Below are 23,717 nucleotides of genomic sequence, written 5' to 3'. Positions count from 1 at the left end.
ACATGTTTTGCATCTATTTAGAAAAAGTGAGAGATGGATGTTGATTGAGATTCACTTTGCATGGTTGCTTCTGGCTAAACAGCTCAAATACAACTCCCTGTCTTTTCCTGAACATCAGGGATATGTTCTCACTGAACATCTTCCGTCTTTTCTGTATCTAATATACTGGCAGCAATTACTGGAGTAAGCTGGTCTGAATATTAGGACACATCTGTTTCATCATGGGGCAGGTGCTCCAGGGGATTTCTATACCAGTTATTTCATAAACTCACTTGAAGAGTGCTGGAAGGAAAAAAAGAGGGGGTTTGGGGGTGGATTAAGAAGCAATGAATGCACTACACTGATGGTGGAAAAGTGAATGTTGTCCTGTGTTGTCCTATTAAAGAGAATCATTTGTTTCTGGTCACTAAAATGGCAAAAGCCATTACTGCTGTGAAATCACACGCAAACAAATCACTCTAAACCCGGTGACAATTACCCTCACACCTCAGATTCTTCACCTGAGCCAAATAAATAACATGCTTGTTTCTGAAGCTGGGGCTCATAGTAAACTATGGCCAGAGCACCTGTGCGAATAACATCCCGAGTAATTGAGTCCACTATGCATATTTATGACTAAAAAGACACCCTGTCAGCCTTTGGATTTGTGGTTGTGAGAGTTGTGGTTTTGGCAGAGGCTCTGCTCTGCAATCTATGGTTTTATAAAAGGGCTTTAGCGAGCAAAACAGTCAATCTGTCATTGCTATTAGAATGGGATATATCAGCAGACTGACTGCATGGTCAACAGATCATGTTTCTGCTGGCAGGCTCTAAACAGCCCCCGGGAAGGAAGTCAGCTTTAGCCAGCCAGTCAGCATTCGTAGGGGCGTGCCCCATTAGAAAAATACATTGAAGCAATACATTTTCACAAGTACGTAATATGTTTATTATGTACTTAATTTACGTAGCTTTAAGAGAATCCAGTTTATCAGGACATCTGGGGTGTATTCCTGCTATGTTGCGCCTCTGACCGCACAAAGGTTGGTAATCAACTTCACCATTCCTTCCCTTTGACTTTGTGTTTAAAAAGCAATACAATTAAATGTGACATTGCTACAAAGAGCAGTTTTTTTTATTCAAATACTGCATTGAAATATGACATGCTGTTAGAGTTCGTTTTTCTGGCTGCACAGTGAATGCAAGTTCAGTTTTCACTCTGCTTTGAGCTCTTGTTTTGCACCAGGCCCAGTTCATTGTAGACTGTAAAGGAGACAGTCGGGTGAAGCTCGACAAGATGTACAGTACATTTGACGGCGTGGGTAGATTTGCTATAAGAGCTGTTCCATCTATCTAGTATGAAAAAGTAGCTCAATAAGACCTTCAGGAAATCCAATATTTGAATTTTCACTTTCACTTTCATTTGACATCTAAGAACATCAAACAAAACAACGTGTCAGGAACACCTCAGCTGAAGCATGAGAGGAAGCACCAGGTCACTGAGCACCAGAGGAGGTGGGTTAACATTCGTCTTTATTAAGAATACAGAAATGTTGAGTGCGTGGGGCATACAGGGGAGTAAGAGTCAAAATCAAACGCAAAATTGTGTTTGCAGCCTTGCTCACCATTTTACCTTTCGATCATTCCATCTCATTCAGATTTGAAAATATCTCACCTGACCATGTCAAACAGGTAAAAGATATTTTAACGGCAGGAAATACTTTTTGGGATGAAGGTTGGAATGCTGACTATAGGCTCCAAACTCTGAGGCGCACTGATGCTGGAGTGAATGCTGTAATACATAGAACAAAAGCAACATTAATGTAAGTACATCCTAATCTTAAGCTGAATTATCAGACTCCTCCAGGACAGAGTGCATGCTGACAAGGTGGGAAAATTAAAATATGCGTGTTTAACAAAATGATTTTCCATCAGGAAACTCCAGGTTTGGTTTGATTTGGATCAGACTATGCACTGACATTTCTGTTTTTGTGGTACAACTTGTAAAATTTGCTGTCCAGCGTGAGAGCTGAATGAAAATATTCTTCAGTTACTAAAAATGTTAAAAAGACTGTATACAATCCAAAAATTGCCACTAGCTGCTTTTGCAATGTCAGTTTTATTTAATACTGTGTGTTTGCTCATATAAAATATTTTTAGTAGGCAATTCTCTGGCTGTTATCTTTAAATATCTGCCCCAAGTTACACTTTGATTCATTTGTTATGGTAAAACGTGACAGTGAGAATTTCAGGCTTTTATCTTTAATGGTTTTCGAGATATTTGTGTTCAAACATGGCCTCAGATTGAGGTGAGAAACCACGCTAGAACCATTTTTCAAAGTGATATGATAAATGAAACTGAAATTTCACAGAAACCATTATAGACGTCAAAATATAAAACCATAAAATCTTCTGGCGAATCAAAGGTGGTTGAGTAGAAAATACACTCAAAATTTGATGATTTCAGATCGAGTGACCGGCTCTTTCTTATTAAACCTTGCATTTCCTGATAATATGAAAAAGATAAATCTTTTGTGGACAGCGGTGCATCATAAGCCACTCACCCTAATCTTCCATTTCATGTTCCTATTACTGCATGTTACTGAATGAGTCTGGGGTGAAAAATGATTATGACATGAATTTTGTATAAAACATACGCACACATATTTAATAGGAAATGATCCTACCATGAAACAAATTGAATGAGTCGTGCATAACAAGAGTCATTGTTTAAATGGAATGTGTCACACGTCTCAGGGGTCTCGTGGCTATAAAATTAATCAAAGGCTGCAGATATGTGTGATGCACCATGAATCTGAGTGGGGGAAAGAAAATCCACCATATAAGCGTTTTTTTTAGTCATGAATGGATAAAGGAGTCTCATTCTTCCAGTTCATTTCGGCAAAGTAATTAAAGCGGTACCACGGCTGCAACGCTGTTAAACAGTGCGGTTATGACACCAGTGCACGTGTGACCACCCAGTGTTTAACAAACATGCTGCATAGAGATGCAGGGGACTGTCTATACCCTGGAGGCATCGTTAATGTGATGGCATTTACAGCTCCTGGCTCAGTGGCTGGATCAGAGGGAGAAGTGCAGTGTCTGCTAAGTTTTCTCTCTAAACCTCTCAATGACACCGTGATGCGAAACACACAACATAGCAACAAACATTAAAAAGGTCACTGTCTAATTGGATAACTCTGAGTTTTTTATTAACCACTTGCAATGCTGATTAAACCGGCGTAGATATGCTGATATGCCTCAGAGGACGTTAGCTCGGTGGCTTTGATATGTTGTGGGGGAGACTTTAAAGACTCTCAGGTGATGGGCTTTGCTGACTGGATGCTCTTTTTCTGCACAGTTACACACTTTTACACCTGCCTGCTACGTCCCAAGTATCTCTGACTCCTGACCAATAGGCAGTTTCACAGGAGCAATAAGTTTGCTGAACACAGCTTTACTTCTTGGATGTTTTATCAGTTTCTCCCCATCCAAATCTGACTATGAGTAGTATCAGAATGGATTGTAATGTAACTACAGTAACTGAACCTGATGCAGTAACAAACAACAACAATGTGAAAACAGGAAGTTGTGGGTTCCCATTGACATTTGCAGTGACACAAATTAGTACCGTTACAGAAACGCAGATGCAAATTCATGTCAGGCCTCTCTGGTGAAAGAAAACAGCAGACAGCTCATTTTTCTGGGCTTACACAGTGTGTTGATGTGACGGGTACCAGACTAGTGCTTACCTGGGGGTTATATATCCAGATTAAGACTGGCTAGAATTTGGGATTGACAATGCTGAGTTTGCAGTGCGTGTGTGTGTGCAGCCAGAAAAATACACAGTACATACTAATATACAAGGGGAGACACACGATGAGAAAACCATAGACTGGAGGAGAGGGATAGCAACAGAAAGCCAGAGTTGGATGCATTTTGCAATCCAAGTCTCACTTTATTACCTGCCACTACTTAGCTGCCTTTGTTGCAGGGAATCTTTTCCTCCACCTTCCTTTGTTCTTTTGACTGAGTTGACTAAATTTTATACGCAGATGAACAGTTAAGCAGGACATACCTTGTTGAGAGAGGTGCAGGCGTCCATAAGCATTTGGACAATTACACTTTTTAACATTTTTTTTGCGTGTATTATTTTCAAAGTCCCCCAATTTCAGGCAGAACGCAAGTGGACAATTGACTCACAATTTCACGACTGTCATTATTTCGGCTGTGCAGGCAGGAAAGGACCCAAGTGCAGACTCACGGAGACAATAACTCAAACACAGCTTTATTGCTGCACCAAAGGAAATACAAACTAAACTGGGAATTTATATGAACTACGGACACGAAGAGGCCCACAAAGAAACGCACAACCATGAGGGAGACGCTGACATAAATGCAGTGACAAGTGAGAACACATGGGCAACACAGGTGATACAAATTAACAAGACGCCACACGGGAAGCACACCAAACATTAAAAGACAAGATTTTCACAATAAAGCAGGATACAGTGGAACATGACACAGGAGTGGGGAACAGGTAGACGAGAGGGAGTGAGGGAACACGAGGGAGAGAGAGAAGATTGACGGGCTGGGGAAACATAGATAAACATGAAAAGAAAAGGGAACACCGAGTGAAACAAGAGGAAAACAAGACACACAACATACATAAACACAGACACACAGAGAGACACGAGGGGAAAATACTAAATAATCAAGGAACTAAACAAGAAATATAAGAAACTCAAAACATAATACCAAAGATTACTAATGAACCAGAACATAACACATAATACAAAATATCACAAGGATACAAGAAACACAAAATGAAAAAACGACCAATTAAGCTGGTTTTAGAGTTGTTTAATGTTGTAACTTGTTGTAGCTTTACCCTGGAAATCTCAATATAAGGATCCAGAGACATGGAGATACATATGAAGGAAGCCATCATTAGGTCAAAAATACACAATGAAAATATTACAGACATAGCAAAAACTTTTACAAGTGGCCAAGCACTCTGGTACATCTTTAAGCAAAATAAACCGAGTTAGCAAAAAACACAAGACCCGACAGGCTGCCTGAATGACAGAATTATTTCCAAGAACACTTTTGTGGAGGGAGGCATGACACTGTCAAAGTCTATAATCAAGTGCTGTCAGATGCTTTCATGAATGGAAACATAAAGAAGTGTGTGCAAACCCCTGGTTACACTCATGAACTTCTAAAAGTCAACAACAACAACAAAAAAAATGAGATGAACGTGATGGGAAGAGAAAAGAATGGAGAACAGGTGAAACAGCTGATAATCAGAAGCATATCACATCATCTGTCAAGCACGGTGGAGGCAGTGTTATGGCACAGGCATGTATGGCTGCCAGTGGAACTGTGTCAGCGATGTTTAACGATGATGTGACTGCTGATAGAAGCAGCACGATGAACTGTAAAGTGCACAGGGCTGTGCTCTCTCCTCAGATTCAGCTGAACCCTACAAAACCGATCTGACAGGGCTTCACAGTGCAAATGGATAACGATCCAAAGCAAACAGTAAAAAGAGTTTTTTAAAGCATAAAAGTGGAAAATCCTTCAAGGGACAAGGCAGTCACCTGAACTCAACCTAACAGAGCACACTTTTGAGTTAGTGAAGACGGAACTGATGACAGAGAGAACCACAAACAAGCTGCAACGGAAGATGGCTGCAGGAAAGGCCTGCAGAGAATCTCAAGTGAGGAAATAGTTACACCATTATGACAGACGTCATGCATTATATATTATTTGTTATTTTCTATGGCATTAAATCATTTTGAGATTTTGGTATATTAATTAATACACTAATGGCACCCTAGTCCTGACCATAACTCTTACTATATTATATGTGTGCAACCATGTTCTACCGTTTTGTGCTAGTTCTGGTCGTTTTTCTTAGTTTATTTCTACTTTTTTCACGCGTGTCTGGGGACCCAGAGCAGGGATCCTTTGTTTACAGTAAGGATCAGCTGTTAGCGCTGCGTCCCGCAGCGGTACTGCCGGCGGACAGACCCGACATTCCCAGCGAGCTGAGGAGGAAAAGACGGGGGTGTCGTGCTGGGAAGGAGCGCCGTCGCCCGAGAAGGAGACGTTATCGACCATCTCTTCCTTCTGTAATCATTGGAAACGTAAGATCTTTGCCCAATAAGATGGATGAGCTCACGTCGCTAACCTGGTCACAGAGGGAGTACCGGTGTTGTGCCAAAAAGTGATTGTCTGCCAAAAACTGATTTCCGGTATTTGCCAAAAAGCGATTGCTCATATTTAAAGTGCTATAAGTAACTTGTTGGGCTATAATATGTTAAACATATGTCAAATGCATCCCTTATGGATGACATAAAGTCATCTTGAGCCACAAACAACATTCGTGTAGCAAGATACAAGCCGCAATCAGTTTTTGGCAGCGACTTTTATATAACCTTTATTTATGCAGTAAAAAAAAATCTCATTAACATTAAAAATGTATTTTGTAAGAGTAAGTTGCCCAACAGGACAGCAGAAATGGCAGCAAATATTACAATAGTTCTGTAAAAATATTTTAAGTGGGGATAAAGGACCGGATTGGTTATAATGTAAGTACAAGTTGTAAAGATACTTAAAAAACAGATAATTTTTTAATTCTTTATGTAACCCCTTTGTATCCCCTGTTCACCGAAGTCTATTTACGAACATACGTAAAGATATTACACATAAAAAATACACAGAAACACTGGAAATCAGTTTTTGGCAGACAATCACTTTTTGGCACAACACCGGCAATGTAGCATCATGATGCTAACGGAGTCGTGGCTAACACCGCTAACTCCGGACACAAGCGTGACACTACCGGGATTTCAGATGCTGCGAGCGGACAGGACGAGAGAGAGCGGTAAGAGGAAAGGAGGGGGACTGGCAGTTTTTGTGAACGACAGATGGTGTAACCCTGGGCACATCACTGTGAAAGAACAACTCTGCAGCAGAGACATTGAGCTGTTAGCCGTTAGCATGCGTCCGTACTATCTGCCCCGGGAATTCTCGCATGTTATCGCAATAACAGCGTATGTCCCCCCCTCGGCCAACGCGGATGCAGCCTGTGACACTCTCCACTCAGTGGTCAGCAGACTGCAAACACAATCTCCGAGAGCCCTTCTCATAATATCAGGGGACTTCAATCATGCCTCTTTGGACTCCACACTGCCCACCTTCACCCAGTATGTGACCTGCTCAACCAGAGTCAATAAAACACTGGACTTACTGTATGCCAATGCTGAAGAGGCATACAGTTCATCACCTCTCCCTCCCCTGGGCAAATCTGACCACAACCTGGTGCACCTTGTCCCTGTGTATGAGCCCTTAGTGCGCAGGGTGCCACCAGCCACCCGCACAGTGCAGAGATGGTCAGAGGAGAGCGAGGAGGCTCTTAAGGACTGTTTTGAGTCGACTGTGTGGGAGGTGATCTGTGACGACCATGGAGAGGACATCGACAGCCTTACTACATGCATTACTGACTATATTAATTTCTGTGTGGATAACACCGTACCTACCAGGACTGTACGGTGTTTCTCCAACAACAAACCTTGGATTACCCCAGAAATTAAAGCTGTCCTCAAGCAGAAGAGGAGGGCCTTCAAATCCAAAGACAAAGAGGAGTTGAAAAGGGTGCAGAGAGAGTTGAGGGGACTGATAAGGAATGGGAAGGACAGCTACAGGCAGAAGATGGAGAACCAGCTTCAGCAAAACAACGTTGGTGAAGTCTGGAGAGGCCTCAGAACCATCTCAGGCCACAAACAGCAGAACTCTCTGCCTGGGAGGGATGTGAGGTGGGCAAATGAACTGAATCATTTCTTCAACAGATTTGATTCAACCATGAGACAGTCTACAACATCGGCTGCAGACTCACCCACCCCCACTGCTGCTGTTCCACCTCAGACACTTCACACCTCCTCTATTCACCCTGCTCACTCCCCCCCCACCCCCAACAACAGCATCCAATACACACTCAACACAAGGCTCCAGCCTGTCTCTCTCAACCACCCAGGTTAGGAGGGAACTGAGGAGGATTAATGGCAAGAAGGCAGCGGGTCCAGATGGCATCAGCTCGAGGGTCGTTAGGTCCTGCGCGGACCAACTGTGTGGGGTGATGGAGCACCTCTTCAACCTGAGCCTGAGGTTGGGAAGAGTCCCACAGCTCTGGAAAACCTCCTGTGTTGTACCAGTGCCAAAGACTTCACGCCCCAAGGACCTCAACAGCTACAGGCCGGTGGCTCTGACATCCCACCTGATGAAGACCCTGGAGCGGTTGGTCCTGGCTCAGCTTCGGCGCCTAACAAGCTCATCACTGGACCCACTTCAGTTTGCCTACCAGCCTGGCATTGGCGCGGATGATGCCGTCATTCACCTCCTACATCGTTCCCTCGCTCACCTGGAGACCGCTGGAAGCACTGTGAGAATCATGTTCTTTGATTTCTCCAGTGCCTTCAACACTATTCTTCCCTCGGTTCTGAAGGACAAGCTGGAGAACTCTGGAGTGGACCATCACCTCACTACCTGGATTTTGGACTACCTCACCGACCAACCACAGTATGTGAGGACTCAGGGCTGTGTGTCGGACAGGGTCGTCTGCAGTACGGGGGCCCCACAGGGAACGGTTCTGGCTCCGTTCCTCTTCACCATCTACACTGCAGACTTCTCCCACAATTCCACCCAGTGCTTCCTGCAGAAGTTCTCTGATGACTCTGCAATAGTCGGCCTCATCACTGATGGGGACGACAAGGAGTACAGAGGACTGACTCAAGACTTTGTGGACTGGTGCCAGCTGAACTACCTCCAGATCAACGCCAGTAAAACCAAGGAACTGGTGGTAGACTTCCGCAGGCACAAGCATTCTCCACTGCAACCACTGAACATCCAAGGTATGGACATTGAGGCTGTGGACAGCTACAGGTACCTTGGTGTTCATCTGAACAACAGACTGGACTGGACTCATAACTCAGACACCCTCTACAGGAAAGGGCAGAGCAGGCTGTACCTGCTGCGGAGACTCAGGTCGTTTGGGGTGGAGGGCCCACTCCTGAAGACCTTCTATGACTCTGTTGTGGCTTCTGCTATCTTTTATGGCGTGGTCTGCTGGGGCGGCAGCATCTCTGCTGGGGACAGGAAGAGACTGAACAGGGTGATCCGAAGGGCCAGCTCTGTTCTAGGATGCCCTCTGGACCCAGTGGAGGTGGTGAGTGACAGGAGAATGGCGGCTAAGCTGTCATCCCTGTTGGACAACATCTCCCACCCCATGCAGCAGACTGTGACAGCACTGAGCAGCTCCTTCAGTGGGAGACTGCGGCACCCACGGTGTGGGACGGAGAGATTTCGCAGGTCTTTCCTCCCCACTGCTGTCAGACTCCACAACAAAGACTTTAACTGATCAAGCACACACATCCACACATGTGCAATAACACTAAGTGCAATAATCTTTTCTGGCATCGTTGTATTTTTACTCAGTTGTATATAGCATTCGTATTCTATTTTTATCTTATTGTATATTTTTATTCTATTTTATTCTACTGTATATAGTATATTATTTTATTCTATTCTGTACAGCTGTGTACTGTATTTATTCTTATTGTATTCTAATTTTTGCGTCATAACTTTTGCACTGTCCACTTCCTGCTGTGACAAAACAAATTTCCCACGTGTGGGACTAATAAAGGTTATCTTATCTTATCTTATATAATATAGTAAGAGTTATGGTGCAAACATGTATTGTTGAACAAACTACATTTGGTTAATATCTTCTCAAATCAAAGCAGAGCATCACTCTGGGATAAGAACAAGGTTTCTTGCAGTTTTACAACTGCAACAACAGCGAAAGCTGTAGAGTGTAGGTGAGTGGCTGACAGGAGTTGGCCAGTAAGCGAGGCTATAGGAGGTGGAGGGAGCTGAGAGGCTGGCTGGTAGGTGTTGAGCAGAGGGCTGCACAGGCAAGCTTCACCCATGCAGAGTAGGTGGTGGAGAGCTTGGTCAAGCAAGCAGCACACTGATGACTGGTGATGATGCACCTGAACCATAGAAACAAGAGACTGAGATTGAACAAGAGATCTAGAGACTAAAAATCTATAACTATAGTTTAAAATAACCTTTTTAGCAAACTAATTTTATGATGTGGCGGAGAATGATGAGATGAGCTGGAGTGTAAATGCTGTAGGGCGCTGATGAGTGGGTGACTTCAAGACGTGCGTATTGATTGCATGTGTGGTCCCACGTTCCTCCGATCAAAGAGACAAAACAGAAATGAGGAAGAGGAAACACAAAAGAAACGAGCAGCGCAGAGACTGAAGCTTTTCTTCAAAGGCAAAATTTGCATGCAAAACATACATGAAATGCAGTCCAGAACAAATTCTTGAATTTAATTAGTTTGTGATATTTTCTTGAGAATATTCAGTAAATGTTTCCAATTACATATAAAACTGAAACTAAAGCTAAAACGGGAACGTTATGGTCCAAAATGCTCAATTTTGCCAAAGTCCCCAAGTCTCACAATGATAAAGAAACCTTTCAAATATTCCTGAATCTACAGGGACGGGTCTGAATCGCTTCAAAAACTCATCTCTGGTAAACAAAACAACCCCCTGCCCCCCAAAATTCACACATAATCATACTAACACAGACACACACAGAGTGCACCAGAAATGAAATACAAAATGTTGCACGATTGACTCAAAGTACAATAAATGGCAGTTTGGAGTTAGACCATTTGCCCTTGCAAGCTGTTCAAGTGAAGGACGGACTTCAAGGACTTGAAAATAGCTCGAGTTTGTTTAGTTGACTTCATAAAATCCTTCATACAGTCCCGATTAAAAGTTTAAGGCCACTTGAAAAATGGTAAAAAAAAAAAATGATTGGATTGCATCAAGGTTCTAACATGCAACAATTATTTTATTGAAAACAAAGCTCAAACTGAAACAGGCTATTTTGTTTCAAGTGGTCTTAAACGTTTGAAAGGCTCAGAGTTGTGTTGTGTTACTTTACAAAGAAGAAAACACTCAGAAACTGAGATGTTAGATTTCAGGTGAAGTCTCACTTCTTCGGTATCACAGTTTCTTTTGAATGTCTGATTCCCAACAGGCAGAAATAAAAATAAAAAATAAATGAAATTAAAATTAAAAAGAGCTCATCATTAACTAAACTCAACCTCCATCCTAATTCTGTCAGGGTCGCTGAAGGTTAATGTCCATATTAAGAGGATGTGATTAGTTATTTTTATTCATTTGATCAACTAATGAAGAACTTGTTTCATCTCAGTGTTTGTACATATCACTGATGCAGGTTACCTTAAAAGTAATATAGCAGTATTTAGTCATAAAAAACAGATCTGGCACATTTTTATATTTCCCTAAAATAGACAAAACAACCCAAAGGAATGTGACGGATAAAGGAAATCATCACATTTCTGACTTAGTAAAAGAAGCCAGTCAGACAGAGGATGACCCAGAAGTGATGTCAGGATGTGGGCGCCCTGTTAGAGGACAGAGGTAGTCCTGACATCACCTCCCCAACTGCCAATCTTCCATTTAGCTCATGTGACTCACTGCAGTCTCTTACTAATTCATGTTTTCACTCCTACTGGTGGTTGTGAGTATCTGTGTCCTAAAGGTGTCTAACACAGTAGTGCCTGCTTGTAGAATTGATTTATCATTCAGTAACCCATCATTATTATTCTCCCACAAACACTGAAAATCCTGCTGAATATTTTCTCAAACAGCACTTTTTCTTGGAAATCCAATGAGTTCCTAGAAAGGGAACGTTTTCCTGTGTATAATCTTTGGCCTGGTGTGAATTCAGAGAGACTGAAGAAGACAAAAGGTGATGGCACATACATGATCTCCAATCAATTAGGATTATGGTGATTATAATCTGATAGAACTATAACCACACAGTCATAATAACTAGCCGAGCGGTTCAGATTTAAACTGAGCTGCAAATGAGTAAAAATACTTAAAACAAAAATATTTCAGTTAGAAAATAACCTTGCCCAACAGTACATGCTAAGGTCGGAGTTTAGAAATTTCTGTTGTTACATGTTTGTCTTTGCCTTCAGAACAGAAGCCACGAGTTCTTTGATCATTCGTTCCACAAGAGTTGCTTTACCAACCACTGCTTTTCACAAACAAACTTAAAGCAAAGCATTTTTACAAACTATCAAAGTCACAGGTGGTTATGTGCAGAAATGAGAAGATTTCATTTCTGCATTTCTAGATGTCTTGTGTGAATCTGTATCTTGTACTGCAATCCCACACATCGGATAACATGGGCCAAGCAGAACTTAAGCCTGTCAGCCAATCAGCTACAGCTGTCTGTGTCAGGATACCTGTCAAAGTAGACACGCCCCTCATTTAAGTATCTGGATGAGGGATGTTAAACCATTGAACATTGTGGGCCCGCTTTTATTTTAATTAAGCCAGACTAATTCGCTTCGCTTTCATTTATACAATCACCACAGGTGTCCTCCCAAAGCGTGCCCGGTCAAAGTCCCTTTGTGTTTGTGTGAAGAAGTTTTACTGCACATTTAATTACTGACGTACAAACAAGTAGTGCAATTTCAACGGTACATCACAGTTTTTCTATAAAGAAACACAGTTGTGGTAAATGAAAAACACCTGACAACACGAGTCTTTAATAAATAAAGTTCTGGCACTTCTGTCACGGTTCTGGGTCCGTTGGACTCAGTATTTTGAGTTTATTATGTTTTGGTTTAATTTTGCATCATGGATTGTTTTCTTGTTCTCTTGTTGTGCTGGTGTTGATGATGATTATGATGATGTTTATTATTAGAGTTTCATGTTTCTGTTTATCCATGTTTTAGGAATTGTGGTCTCATGTATTGTTTGAGTTTCATGTATTATTTTCTGTCCACCCCTCTGTGTCGAGTCCGTGTCTTTGAGTAGTGTTTCATGTTTCCTGTTTTATTGTGAAAGTCTTTGTCTTATGTTAGCGTGTGCAGCTTTGTTCCCCCTGTCTCGTTAGCCCTGATCTCTCCCAGCTGTGTCTCCCTCCTGTTGCCCTCAGTACTACCCTGTGTATATAAGCCCTGTGTTTTCCCGTGCTTGGTGTCGCGTCGTACCCTCGGATTATGCCTGTGTGTTTTTTGGTTTCTGTATTCACTTCATGTTTAGTTTTCATGTCAGCAATAAAGCTGAGGTTTTGAGTTACAATTCTGTGTTCGAGTCCTGCGCTTGGATCCTCCTCTCTGCCTGCCCGCACACAGAGCCCTGACAACTTCACTGTCCAGACTATCATTGTAGTTGTTGTAAACTTGTGAATTTACCTATGAAACTTATATTTTAATATTTATAAAATATTTTGAATTTTTTCAATTAACAAATTCTTTCTTGATCAAAATGAAATTTTCAAATGAAAAAAAATAAATTGTTCTGTCATTTAATTGTTTTTCAATTAGTTGATTACTTTGGTGTAGTATAAATGCAGCATTAATCGTAAAAAATGAATAAGTTAAGGCCAAAGATTTATGTCCTCCTTCACATTTTCCTTTTTTTTTTTTTTTTCTCCTTCACATTTTCCAAAGGCATGCAGTAGGCTGGATTTGAGTCTTTGCTGGGCTGACTGTGGCCCAGCAGGTGGTACAGGCTCTTCTAATGATCACCCTCAAGTAGTCACAGGGGGAACTACAGTTTGTGCCAAACATACGCTACACGACAAGCTCAGATCCAAAGTTGTTAGTTGTTCATGGTTTTTATTGCAAATGATCAAGGGATGCATGGGATAATTGTCTGGCTGTAATCCTGTCTTCCTTCTCTCACCCCAACCAATCACAGCAGATGGCCCCGCCCCTCCCTGAGCCTGGTTCTGCTGGAGGTTTCTTCCTGTTAAAAGGGAGTTTTTCCTTCCCACTGTCGCCAAAGCGCTTGCTCATAGGGGGTCATATGATTGTTGGGTTTTTCTCTGTATGTATTATTGTAGGGTCTACCTTGCAATATAAAGCGCCTTGAAGTGACTGTTGATGTGATTTGGCGCTGTATAAATAAAATTGAACTGAATAAGATATTAACTTGTTTCAAGAAGCAAAAGAACAAGAAAATAATTAACTTGTGTACACAAATTTTTAAAAAGCCACCTTATGGGACTTCAGGGGCTCAGTGCAACATAAATACACATACTGCTAATCAACCTTTTATGTGGAAACGACTTGCTGATTTTGATATGTGCCAATATGCTCATTACATAAGCTATTGTGAAATCATTCATTACTTGCTTAGTTGTCATGCAGCACAGCAGCAGACAAACGCATCAACACAAATAACAGTGTTTATTCTCCCCCTGACAAAGCAATATTTATTTAATACATGGTGTTTTTATGAAGGGCCTGACTCGAGCACACCCCGGTGAGTTGGGATTTCATGATTGCAGTTAATCAAATAAAATCAGCGCAGCTCTCCTGGGTGGCTGAAAGGCTTAGTTCAATATTCCGTCCTTCACTTGAACAGCTTGCAAGGGCAAATGGTCTAACTTCAAACTGCCATTTATTGTACTTTGAGTCAATCGTGCAACATTTTGCATTTCATTTCTGGTGCACGACATGTGCACAGGATTAAAATGGATAACGCCATAGGTACAGTACACTACATTCCCCTCCTCTGCTGCCAAACAGCAGGTCCTCGTCTCAATTTAAACATGCCCTCGAGTAACAATAACGAAATATTGGAAACAGAAGAATACGTAATGTGAGCACTATAAATGAGTGACTAAGAAAAATGTTTCACTTGAATTTCTTTTTATCTACTTCGCTGCCTCCCTCCCTGTTTCTGGACCACCGTCGTTATGACACCGTACAACACATAATTTTTAACGCAGCCACTTTAAATTATTCACTACCTTTGCAAATTTCATGAGTTAGGTGATTACATAGTGAAATGGTACTGCGGGCAAAACAGCAAAGTATTCCTCCACAGCATTAGCAGCACTGAGGCAGAGGCAGCACACGACTTCCTGACATGCTAAAAGAAAGAGATTTTAACTCTGTTTAAGACATCTATAAATGTCTTCCTCTGCATTTTCTGATGAGGGTCGTGACCTCTGGCTGGGCACATGCAGCAGAGAAAGGTTTTTGTGTATAGCAAGTGTGGGAGAGATGCATGAATAATAGACGTTTGCATCTGAAGCCATTTTAGGGGAGTGCACAGAGGGTCCTCAGTCTGATGGTTTCATAATGCCTTCAATTGTAGCTGAAGAATCTTTTCCAAAAAAGTGGACCACATCAGTCCAGCTCTGAGGTCTTTACACTGGCTGCCTGTCTGAATAATAAATATCACAAACCTGACTTCAAATCACTGCAGTGCAAAGTTTTGCATTGATTGCGGTGTTGCCATAACTTTCCAGTGAAGTGTTTGTATTGGGGATTGTGTAAGTCCACAGGTTGGTAAAATCTGCCTGAAAATGCTCGAGATCAAGCAGCGGTTAGAATTTAAAAGAACCGTCGGCCGTGCTCGGTTTGGCCTGAGAAGTCTTTAAATCTGGTGGCTGGAGCGATCCGTCTTTGTCCACAGCCGCAACAAGAGAAAGATAGATGTGCTCAATAAACGCGGTCTTGAGAAATCTGCTGGTAATGATTAAAAGTGATGAATGGGGCCGCAGGATTTTTTGCAGGATGGCGTTTCATGTGGCATCCATTATATCATCAATGGTGAAAGTGGCCTCTTCAAAGCACAAGGTGGCAACAGCTAAAGAAATCTCTCTAAACTCTTTCCACATTTCTACACGAGCCTTTGAAGCAGGCAGATAGAATGTTGTCTATGAAACTATTATCTATTATATATATATAAAAAAAACCAAAAAAAAAACAACCTTCACTCACAATAATAGGAGCGCTCTGATAAATGTTTCATTGAGTGAAAAAAATCTCTTAGAGGCAATTAGCCAACAATTTGTCCCATTCTTGGGATTAAAACTCGAACTGTTACCTAGACCCTGATAATTAGCAAGTGAACTAGTTATCACAGAAGTTTAATGCAAAATGCATGGGCCAGCTGAGAGTGTCTGTCTTTTTTAGCTCAGCTCATTTCCCCTGCATATAATCAGATGCTACAAAAATGGGGCTAGCTCTAAATAAAGCTATGCATGAAGAAAAACACTCTGTATTCCCTTCTATTGTTGAGGAGGAGTCTTTGTTGTTGAGGACGGATGCCTATGGGCACCACGTTTGTCACATAGTTACTGTGTTCTCCTCCAAGATATCGTGCCATCTCTGAAGAGGGACCAAGCTGTCACACCTCCAGAGAAAGCACACTACCTGTAGTGCTTCAAAGAGAGTTCTCTGCTTAGATACGAGTTGACTTTTAATGTACTTTACTGCTGAAGCACTCTTTTTTTTTTTTTTTTTTTTTTTTTTACAGTGTTTATCCAAAAGCTTGTTGGGTCGCTTTGATATTAAAGTGCATTTGATTGTCACTCTCTTATTGAATGTTGTTGGAAATTCATTGATCTTTGCACTGTGCAACATGAAAGTAATCTGTCTACATAAGCATGGGCCCCTTGGGCTTTTGAAAGCATTCAATCTTTGATTCTTTTAGAGAGGTTTCAGAAAACATATGGCCCACTTCAGCCTTTAGGGGAAAGGCAACGCTTTGTAGGGGACGTATTAATTCTCCAGCCACATAGCTGGGCCTGATTGATTCAAAGTCTATTCTTAGTTGGCATTTAGCTTAGTGCTAAATGATTTTCAGCTCAAACTGTCTCTGTCTCCGACCTCTCTCCCCCCACTCCCCCTCTCTGTGTTTCTCCTTCAATGGCTTTTCTCCCTCCATCTTTCCTCCGTCTTCACTGTCCTCCTGCATCCCTCTGTCTTGCTCCCTAATTACATCTCTTTCCCCTTTCCTTTCTCTCCACTCTCCTCCCTCCATCATGTCTAATTCCTCGGTGGAAAAAGCCACAGCTCCCATCCTGCCTGGCTGAGAACAGCTGCCTCTCCAATTGCCCAGGCATGGATAGATCTCGTTACGGAGCCGGGCCATCGTGAACGCACAACTCTTTCCCCGTATCATTTTAGAAGTTTAAGGCAAAACACTTCTTTGAATCAGATTTGCTCGATCGCTTAAGTTAAGAGGACAAGGATATAGAGAGTGACGTTTTCACAGAGCATGCCCTTTTTTGTCACATTTTGAATAGCTTGATGTATTGCAGAGGGTCACAGATTTTTTTCTGTATATTCCACAGCCTCTTTGGGAAATGAGCTGTGCTGCTAAGAATGAATGCTGCAATATGATACATTAGCTATGGCAGGAGATAATGGCACTGAGGCCATAGCCTTACTGAATAGCTAAAAACATTTGGCTCTGACTGGAGATTTTCTCATTTGAATTCCAGATTTTTTCTGGATTGTCAGTAACATGAAAGATTATAAAAGTATATAAACATCTCCAGAGTCACATGATGTCAAATTTGAACATCATACGGTTATGTAGGCCACATCTTACTACGATGGGCATGCATCAGAGCACAAGCCCTAGACCTAGACGTGGTGTGAGTGGAGCTGTTGCAGAATGCTTCTTCTCTTCATTGTTCAAGTAAACCCACTTTATTCCTTCTAACTGCCAGCAGGGGGCAGAAAAGAAGTCCAGCTGTTTGGAAGTCTATAGGAAGTCTTGAGCATAATTTGCGCCCTCAGTAAACGCTTCTGTGATGAATCGATAATCTCCATCTATATTTTTTACTGAATCCAACATAATGTTTAATTTCTTGAAAAGAAAAAAAAAAAGCAGGATGAAGCCAGATGAGCTTTAAAGAAGGCGTAGCTTCTAAACCACATGTCGAGACTAGGGATGGGTTTCGTTTAGGTTTTATCCGATACTGGTGCCAAACCATTACTTTTGAAACAGAGTCGGTGCTTAAAGAATAGAAAACACAAAATTGGTCCAAAAACCTCTCATGTTCAGCTGTTTTTTTGTAAAAAGATAACAATGTTAGCCTTTTCTGCAGCTATGGGGCATATATGGTATCACTCTTGGCTGGAAGCAGTGCTTAAACAATGGAAAAAAAACCAAACTTTGTCCAAAAACCTCTCATGTTTAACTGTTTTCCACTTTTTCTTTGGTCATTTTAGCCTTTTTGGCCAGGGTGAAGGGAGTATCTGCCATCAAACAAGAAGACAGCCTGATGTAACTACGACGGTGTTTGCTAGTTCACCTTACATGCATTAATGTAATAACGTGGTTAGCCTACTCAACGTAAATTACACACGAACAACATTAAGCTACTCACGCAGAGAAGAACGGCTGCTGCTGCATCATCATCCTCATCATTTCTGCTACACTGGCAGGGCTAGGGGCCAGGACTCTCCTCTTCGGGAATGTTGCTAACTCCGGGTCCGATAACAGGCACCACACCCGCAGTAGATGTGCTCGGTGTGAGGTCTCACAGCAAGCTATCAAATACGGTGCATTTCTCGGCTTTTAAAAGAACGCTATACGTCGCCAGGTGTTTCATCAGATTCGAGGTGTTACCTCCTTTGCACAGTATCAGCTTAAAGCACTTGTTGCTGCTGAGTTTGAATCTTTTGCTGTGAAGTACAGCCAGACTTTTGACCGCTTCGCCTTGGGCATTTTTAATCTGTAGCCCTGCTCTAAAAGAACGTACGTACCTGGGCCCGCCTACTATCCTTGTAAAGGTAAAATGATTGGCTACAATCCAAAGTGTGTGACATCTCAGGAAAAAAAATCACAGAAATAAAGCATCGAAATGTGCGCACCACCATTTATGTCAGAACCGGTGCCGTAATGCCATTATGGCACCGGATACCGGTACCCACCCCTAGTCGAGACCACATGAGCGTTTGGTGTCCCTTAGTTTCTAAGTCAGCTCTGCCCCTCGCTCTTAAAAAACACTCACCCTAAAGCTTCTCAATACAACAGGTGATGCCTCTCTGACTGTGGGCATCTCTTATATACAGTCTGTGTTTTAAACAGAAGTTGATAAAACTGCCTTTTTATCAAATTCCGGAGGTACCAGAGGAAACAGGGATCAGCCTGTAGTCCTTATCTTCTATATGTATTCATGGAAATCCATCCCACATCCATGGAATGACTAACAACTGTTGCCCTTACAAAAGAACCTTACTTTTAGCATGAAAAGCAGTAACAGCTCAGCTTAATCCCAAATCAGCATTTCTTTACTAACCACACAAAGTTCGTGCTGACCATGTGTCAGAAAACAGTGAGGTTATTGACTCTGATGTGAAAGTAACAGTAAGTAAATCTTACAATGGCCATGTCACACATGAGCTACAGAGGTACTAAAGTAAACTGAGAATAGCCTCCTGTTGCCGCTCTAGTTGGCAGGGGTACAGATATGCAGTGATGCATGTCATGGGTCAGCACAGTTATCCTCTAGTGGGAGGTTGTTGCTGGGGGGAATACAGATGATCAGGACTCTGTACAGCTCTGCTATGGACATTACAGCATGGCAAACTTTGCTATTCAGAGTCATTAGAAATTGGGTTTAACAGCATGTTGACTAAGCACACATTGATCTCCAGCTGGAGGTTGAGTGTAATTTTCAGACAGCAGAACTCTGAAGCAGTACTTTCATTACTTTTGCTGCTACATCTTAGAAAGCATCTGGCTCTGTTCGTACTGCTCCTGCTTCTACTTGCTGGAGTAACAAAGGCTAACCAAAGCCACACAGACCTATCTGAATCTGGGTTCCCAGATGTTCTTCCGGGATGCTAAGTCTGCATCTGGGAACAACAGATAATTTTTCAGTGGTAGCAGTGTTCCTGACAGGTATCATGTTCGAGACTTTGTGTTCTGTCTTGTTTACTAATGCAGATAAATCAAATAAAAGATAATAAAAAGCTCATGTGTCATCAGGTGATACTTGATGGGTTCTGGATTAAAGGGAAGGCAAAAGATGAGGTATGAAATGCACACGGTTTACTTGAATGCAACTAAAGCGTGCCCCGATGTGACTGATTAAAATTTCGTCAAATGCAGCCAAGCAGGATAATCTACTGTCACCATAGCAGCAATGAAAGATATCTGACTTTACTGATTAATACGCTTTTGTGCAGAACGCCACATTCAGAGGTGGGTAGAGTAGCCAAAAATTGTAAAGTAATAGTCAAGATAGTTTTACTCAAGTAAAAAGTAACCATTAAAGAAATTACTCGAGTAAGAGTAAAAAAGTATTTAGTAGAAAAGGCTACTTGAGTACTGAGTAACTGATTATAACATCTGATTAATGTTTAAAACTGAGATAACCAGACAGACAAACATAGAAAGTTTAGTGCAAATTTTGGTATTTAAAAGACTGAAAAGCAAAAGAAAAAAATACTACATATAAATAACATGATTACAAAATAATAAATCTAAGGAAAAAAAAACACTTGACAGTGACAAAATTTGGTGTTACTTTGTTACTTTACTTCTCCAAATGGCACAACAGGCTCAGCAGACTAACATTTAAACAACAAACAAGAAGTCTCACTTTGAAATAAACTGGAGGTTTGTGTCTGTTTTTCATGCATTTTTGGTTAAAATGTGGTTATTATTCATTCAACTTAATTCAATTCAATTCAATTTTATTTATACTGCGCCAAATCACAGCAACAGTCGCCTCAAGCCGCTTTATATTGTAAGGCAGACCCTACAATCATATGACCCCCTGTGAGCAAGCGCTTTGGCGACAGTGGGAAGGAAAAACTCCCTTTTAACAGGAAGAAACCTCCGGCAGAACAAGGCTCAGGGAGGGGCGGGGCCATGTGCTGTGATTGGTTGGGGTGAGAGAAGGAAGACAGGATAAAGACATGCTGTGGAAGAGAGACAGAGATTAATATCAAGTATGATTTAATGCAGAGAGGTCTGTTAACACATAGTGAGTGAGAAAGGTGAGTGAAGAAGAAATACTCAATGCATCATGTGAGTCCTCCGGCAGCCTACGTCTATTGCATCATAACTAAGGGAGGATTCAGGGTCACCTGGTCCAGCCCTAACTATATGCTTTAGCAAAAAGGAAAGTTTGAAGCCTAATCTTGAAAGTAGAGATAGTGTCTGTCTCCTGAATCCAAACTGGAAGCTGGTTTCACAGCAGAGGGGCCTGAAAACTGAAGGCTCTGCCTCCCATTCTACTTTTAAATACACTTTTAAATACTCTGGGAACAACAAAACGAAATTCACTGAAGTTACTCACACTGAGTAGGTTAGCCAGATTTTTTTCTCCAGTAAGAGTAGTGATACTTCATAATAATATTACTCAAGTAAAAGTAAAGTACAGTGTAGTAAAACTACTCCTGAAAATATTTTTTTCCTGAGAAGTTACTCAAGTAAATGTAACTAAGTAAATGCAATTAGTTACTACCCACCTCTGGTCACATCACTTGTTGTTTTGCGGTAACTGCACAGCTCATGGTGATTTATGTATGATTTTACATGCAAACCAGTTTTATGAGAAAACATCTGATTCCCCCGTGTGACTGTAAATGACATATTCAGGGTTATAATGTGGAAAAAAACAGGTAAAGCTGGTTGTGTCCGATTTATGGCCTCAAAGGATGTCACAACTACACTATCAGGTCAAATGCACTGTGGGTAATACATGCACATGGATGTTTGGTTCTGTTGTATCATTATCTGTTTGCCATGTTTCGTGAGCCACAATGTAAAAGATTAAATCTGCACAAAACAGCACAGAAACAGAACAGCCACGCTGATATAAAAGGAGCCATGAGCTCTGTGGATCACTGAAATCTGTAATCAGTGATTACAACTATAACTAGGGTTTCTATAAATGTAAATATGCATCAAATCTCTAAGGTCATAATACAAAAACAGAAAGTTCTCCTTTCCTCTTTTCCTGCCAACATGGTGAGAGTGCAGAATAGATTCTGGCCTGAGGCAGCAGGCTACATGATGTGTATGATATAAAGGCAGGGAACACTCTTATGCAATTCATCATCGACCTCTTGCTTCTTGTGGAAACGTGTGGGGCTTTGAAAGGTCATTTTCCAGTTAGATTGAGGAGGTTGCCGCTAATATCGCTCTCTCTCTGTTAAATGGCAGCCAGCCTCAAAATGGAATGGACTCTGTTGATATTTAGCTCAGACGCAGAGTCATTACCAGGTCAAGGTCAACCACAAACAGGAGCACACGCATGCGTGCGCGCCCACACACGCACAGAGCATCGTTCAGGTGGAACAAACCGCATGTGATGAAGTATTATTTTAATTTGAGTGAAAATGGCTGATGATAACAGGAGGTGGAGCTCCTGCCTATAAGATCTATGTTAGAAAACAACATCAGTGAGACTAAAAAAATCACATTATAAATCCATGAGCCTTTTACCTGGATATTTAATACATGTGCTAACGTGGTCATTGGCTTCATGTTAATTATAACAAGAGTACTTCCTACAGTGTCTGTTTGTAATATATGCAGCCCGTCAGTGCTGCCCACTTTTATATAGGTCATTGTGAGGGGCTGATTTATGAAAGCTCCAAGCAAAACTTCTTATCTGTCCACTTTTATACCTCCATTAGGTCCTCTTTGGGTGTTATTGATGGCTCTGCAGCGATTCATCATTTATGTCACTGCTTGTGACACGTCTTCCAGATCATAATCTTGGAGGCTTCCTCTAAACAGCCCACCTATCTGCCTCCCTTCCTTGGCCTCACCCTTTTTCCTCTTTACTTGCTAACAATAATCCATGGAGATAACATTTCCTGGATAATAACAGATTTAATGTCCAAAAGCAATATACAATGCTGGTGTGGCCTGCCAACATAGAAACAGCTGGTGGGTGAACTTGAAATCCCAAAGGCATCCTACAACGTTGGCACACTCGACAATACGCTTCTGTGATTAACAGAAAGGTTTACTTTCTCTTGAGTGATCGTGGCTCAAGAGTTGGGAGTTTGCCTTGTAATCAGAAGGTTGCCGGTTCAAGCCCCGGCTTGGACAGTCTCGGTCGTTGTGTCCTTGGGCGAGACACTTCACCCGTTACCTACTGGTGGTTGTCAGAGGGCCCGGTGGCGCCAGTGTCCGGCAGCCTCGCCTCTGTCAGTGCGCCCCAGGGTGGCTGTGGCTACGACGTAGCTTGCCATCACCAGTGTGTGAATGTGTGGGTGGATGACTGGATGTGTAAAGCACTTTGGGGTCCTTAGGCACTAGGAAAGCGCTATACAAATACAGGCCATTTACTTTAATTTTGTTCATTCAGTGATATGACTGGCAAAACTTCATTGATTTTTACGACTTCCATCACTGTTTTTTGCCTTTAGTCATTTTGCTAGTTTTTATGACCTTGGTGACGAGGAAATTAGTGCTTGATTTACAAGTGTGGCTTTGTTAAAGCTAAAGTGGTAATTAATGCTTTACAAAGGCTCTCGGCTTCAAGCAGCTATGCAGCATTTGATGAAGCAGAGAGCTGTCAGTGACCGTGTCCTCACAGATTTCAACACTATTCTGATTGCACGCTGATTTTTCTTTCAACTAGAGGATGAATAAAGAAAATCCAACAGACTACAAACTAGTTATACTCATTATTAGGGATGGGTACCGATATGGCACCAGTTCTGACATAAACGGTAGTAACCAGACCAAAAAGCAGCGCACATTTTGGTGCTTTATTTTGATGCTTTTTTTTTGCCTGAGATGTCATACACTTTGGATTCTAGCCAATCGTTTTATCTTTCCAAGCATAGTAGGCGGGCCCAGGTACATACGTTCTTTTAGAGCAGAGCT

The sequence above is a fragment of the Mchenga conophoros genome, linkage group LG6, assembly GCF_057382185.1.
Source record: "Mchenga conophoros isolate Kocher_MC1m ecotype Shallow Benthic linkage group LG6, M_conophoros_male_GT1.1, whole genome shotgun sequence".
NCBI classification, from domain to species: domain Eukaryota; kingdom Metazoa; phylum Chordata; class Actinopteri; order Cichliformes; family Cichlidae; genus Mchenga; species Mchenga conophoros.
Note: the sequence above shows the minus strand (reverse complement) of the source record.